General features: G+C 48.9%; 1 long non-coding RNA gene across 1 annotated transcript in view; it reads right to left on the reverse strand.

Moving 5' to 3' along the window:
• Positions 1–337: 337 nt before the first annotated feature.
• The window catches only part of LOC123173439 (uncharacterized), a 7504-nt gene continuing 3125 nt past the window's right edge, over positions 338–4716 (reverse strand). The window contains exons 5-8 of the long non-coding RNA XR_006486217.1: positions 1768–1894; positions 1569–1638; positions 1380–1466; positions 338–749 (exon numbers count right to left, since the gene is read on the reverse strand). This is a non-coding gene — a long non-coding RNA (uncharacterized lncRNA). The remainder of the gene's footprint in view (positions 750–1379; positions 1467–1568; positions 1639–1767; positions 1895–4716) is intronic.

Genomic DNA, 4716 nt, shown 5'->3' on the forward strand with positions numbered 1-4716 from the left:
TAACATTTATTAGATCGGGATCGCGCCTTGGTCAAACGTCAGGTTTAGCATATGCATTCACACTGCATGCATAGTACAAATAACAATGGCCAAGGTAACCGTATTTTCAATCCATTCACGTAAGGACAATCCATATGTAGTTGTACTCAGGCATCGGCCCTAGTATATTGAACTTTAACAATAGGTTTATCAAAATCAAAATGGCCTAAGTAAGCACTGGCCCTTATCCAATACATAATATCCATAGCATAGAAAGCATCACAGGAGAGGTAAGATGGTACACAGACAAATGCATACCTTTGTCAGCCGAGCAACCAGATTTAAGCAAAGTTATTTTTGCACTCAATATTATTTCAACCATGATAAAAATAAAAAACTAACAAAGAATCATTCGGAAGTAAGGTTTGTTTGTATGCACACAATAAGAAATCACCTAACAATTGATGTACGAACATAGAAAGCATGTTGCACGATAGGTTTAGTAGCAAATATCATAGGCATAGGACGAACGAAAGCACATGTAGCTTACAGACGATCCACAACTTTGCATGTCTTAGGCATAACATAGACCAGTAGGAATGACTGATTGGTCCTCCAAGATCCAGCGTAGAGGTGTTGAAAAAGACGGTCACGCGGATCTTGCCATCCTCATGAACAACACATTCATACTGATCCGGTGATAGCCCAAGGTGTGCTAGGAGCATCTCAAGAACTGCCCTGTGTGGGGTCTTAAACACTCGCCGGGTATCCTGCAGTGCCCGAGAACATAAAACATAAGGCCACAAGGAACTGCTTAAAGTAATTGCATCACAGTACGGGAGAGATATCGGAGAAATCAGTCGCGGATAAAAGCAATCATAGTGATAAAAAAGATATGGTAAGTCTATCGATTAATCAGATTGTCATTGAGCATGTGAAAAGCATTTTTAAGAACAATGGGGCTATTTATCAGTTGAAAATACAACTTGTTTTAGTAAGAGTAGTCGATAATTTAAGATCAATATGATCAACTTCAAAGACAGAAATCTAATTGGCACATAGAATGCTTGCGCTTTCTAAACAAAATGTAGCTACATAGAAGTCCTAGACAACATCTAATCAATTGAGGAAACACCTACAAAACTATTAACTACACAAAGAGCATGTCAAAGAAATAGAGTTTAAATCATCACACCGCATGGATCTAAATATCACTATTTCTTCACTACTATCTGCGCGCATCTATAATCCCTAGATCAGATGCGTGTTTCTTTCAAGAGTTAGCAATGTTTACATATGTGAGTATTTTTTGATTATAAAAATTTCTGAGCCACACACTGATAATATTTTTGCAACCGTCTAGTAAAATCAGAGAGGGTACATGATGGGTTTCATCTGACCTGTGCAAGCACCCGCAGACGGCTGTTAGTTGAGCCAGCGGAACCCGGTGAGCCATGGACATCGGGCTCTTCGTCAGCCATCGCCATCTGAATAGAACACATGGATCCAAGAAATTCCTCAGAGGCGAGCACACATTTAGAGTTCAAAAGGAAAACAAAGCATGTAACCGTCCATTAGTGAGGACTGACCTGGTCGGTGGAGCTGAGTTGCGAAGGGAGAATCGAGACAGAGGGCTTGTCCAAAGGCGGCACTGCCGAGCTGTGAGAAAAAAAGAAAATGTCGAGGAGAGAGTGTAAATCCTTCTAGGTTTCACCTATGTATCTGATGGAAAAATGGCCGAAATGGCCTCGACCAACTGCCTTCTGAAAGCAAGGCCCAAGAAAATACGCTATTGATCAGCATCGGTGTTGCGCCACCATGACTTTTGGGCCGACCCATAAGGTTCTCTTCCATCTTTCTTCCTGTTTTTGCAGTTTTTTGCTTCAACTTAAATCCCATCATCACGGCGTTTTACCTGTACCCATAAATCAGCAATAAAATCTTAGCAACTGTTGCTAAAAAAATGCTTCTTTAACTAAACTTGGGATTTCAAAACTCATATCTTATTTCAAACAAATGTTCACAAAATACTATTAAACAACTGTTCAATTTGGATGAGTTGATCTGAACTAGGACATACCTGGTTATTAATATCTATAAGCCTGGGAAGATAGCTGGCCTGTGTATACTATTTATACGGGCCTCCTGCCTTTCATAATTAGAGTCGCACGGGCAAATCTTTCTCCCTACTATAGCATCATCTTTCTCCCTGTTAAGTTGTATATTTGTGTACCACTTGTAACATTAACTGGCATGTTGTAACGATCCTAGATTGTAGGATCTGAGGGCCTGCATGCCATATCTCTAGGGACTTTCTCTCCCTATGTATACTCTCAGATGTAAACAGAATCAATCAAGGGAAATCACTTTCCAACTTGGTATCAGAGCCAGGACCCTAGCCATGGCCGCGGACGACACCTCCTCCTCCTCCGCCGCCGCCACGAGCTCGGCTACGTCGCTGGGCACCCTCTGCTCCTCCTCCTCGGTGCCTGCCGCCGGCACCTCCCCGGCCACCGCACCGACCATCCCTCCCTTCGTCTTCGGCACGTCCCCCACTCTCTTCAGCGGCTCCTTCCCCGCCACGGCACCCTCTCAATTTGTGCCCCTCTTCACCACCGCCGGCACCTCCCTTGCGCCCTCGCCGGCCACAGCCGTTCCCCACCCCATTTTTCGTGATCACATCACGAACCAAATCAAGTTCCTTCTTAATCCTGCCGATCAAAATTATCATAAGTGGAAGACTTTCTTCCTGATGGTCCTGGTTCGCTACGGTGTCTCCTACCTCCTCAACCACCCTCCACCTCCCAATGCTCCGTCCAAATACCTTGAGCTCGACGCCCATGTCATTCTATGGATCTATGCCACTCTCTCGGACACCATGTGTGACCACGTTTTTGGTGCCACCACCACCTACGCCCTGTGGCACAAGATCAAAGATTTCTTCCTCGCCAATCGCGACGCCCGCTTCATGATCCTCAACCACCAATACCGCAACCTCAAGCAGGGTGACCTCTCGGTGTCGGAGTACGCCCGCTGTCTCAAACTCTTCACCGACGCGCTCGCTGAGATCGACCATGCCGTTACCGAGGTGGATCTCACCATGCAGTTTCTTCACGGCCTCGACAAGCGGCTCGACACCATCCGCGTCGTCCTTGGCGACCAGGGCCTCCCCTTCGACACCGTCCTCTCCCGTGTTGTCCTTGTGGAGGAGTCGCAGGCACAGCGCGCGGCGGAGGAAGGCGCCTCCGCGTTCGCCATGGCGGGCGGCAGCTCCTCGGGCAGCGGTTCCTCGGCCGGCTCCTCTGGTGGTCACGGCCAGGGTGATCGCGCGGCCGACCGCTCCTATGATCGCGCCCCCGACGCTTCCCATCTGCCGCCCCACTCCTCCAGTCGCGGGCGCGGTGACCACTCTGGTGACGGTGGTGACCGCGGGCGCGGGCGCGGGCGCGGCCGTGGGCGTGGGCGTGGCGACCACTCCAGGCGCGGTCAGTAGGTGCCTTCGTTCTCTCCCTTCACGGGGTACTTTGCCCCGTACGGGATGGCTCTCCCAACGCCCCGCCCTGGCTGGATTCCGCCGAACGCCGCCGGTGTTCTTGGGCCCCGACCCGGCGCCCACGCCCAGGCGTACCCTGCATACACGCCCTCGCCTGTGCCGTCCACTCCCTACTATCAGCCCCCACAGCCCTCGTGGGACCACCTCGCCATGCTCAAAGCCGCCTTCAGCAACGGCGGCTACGCCACGCCCCCAGCTCCTGAGTGGTTTCTCTATAGTGCCACTTCCTTGCACGTGACAGGCACCCAAGGTACCCTGACCTCGTTGAGTTCTTCATTTTCACATTTACCTTCTAGCATTGTTATCGTTAATGGGCATCATCTTCCTGTCACTACCACGGGCTCTACCACCCTCTCCCCTCATAATTTTCGCCTCACCGACATTCTTGTCTCCCCCAACGTAGTCACTAGCCTCATCTCTGTTCGTAAATTCACTAAAGATAATTCTTGCTCTATTGAATTTTACCCGTGTGGTTTTCTTGTGAAGGATCTTCGGACTCGACGAGTTCTCATGATCTCCGTTAGCCACGGCGATCTCTACCCCTTCATTGGCAATAAACCGGCGCCGGCGTCCGCTCTCCTTGCAGCCACCCCCTCGGATTTGTGGCATCGTCGCCTTGGGCATCCCGGCGTCCACACATTTTCTTCCCTGTCTAAACAGTTAGATTGTAATAAGGCTCCTCACACGCCATGTAGTGCTTGCCAACTTGGCCGGCAGCCTCATTTACCCTTTCCCTCTTCTTTTAGCAAAACTTATGCCCCTTTTGATTTAATACACTATGATTTATGGACATCACCTGTTGTTAGTTTCTCTGGTTTCCAATACTATCTTGTGCTGCTTGATGATTATACACATTACTCGTGGACCTTCCCCCTCCGCAACAAATCCGAAACTTCCACAGCCCTTCAATGCTTTTTTACGTTTATTTACACCCAATTCAATGTAATCATCAAAAGCATGCAGTGTGACAACGATGGTGAATTTATGAACTCATCTCTTCGTGCCTTTTTCTCCTCCAACGGTGTTGCTTATCGCTTCTCCTGCCCCCATACTTCACCCCAAAACGGCAAAGCGGAACGCATGATTCGCACCACTAATGATGTCTTGCGCACCCTTCTTCTTCAAGCCAACCTCACACCACCATTTTGGGTTGAAGCCCTTCACACCGCCACCTACCTTCTCAA

The sequence above is a fragment of the Triticum aestivum genome, unplaced genomic scaffold, assembly GCF_018294505.1.
Source record: "Triticum aestivum cultivar Chinese Spring unplaced genomic scaffold, IWGSC CS RefSeq v2.1 scaffold104551, whole genome shotgun sequence".
Lineage (NCBI taxonomy): Eukaryota > Viridiplantae > Streptophyta > Magnoliopsida > Poales > Poaceae > Triticum > Triticum aestivum.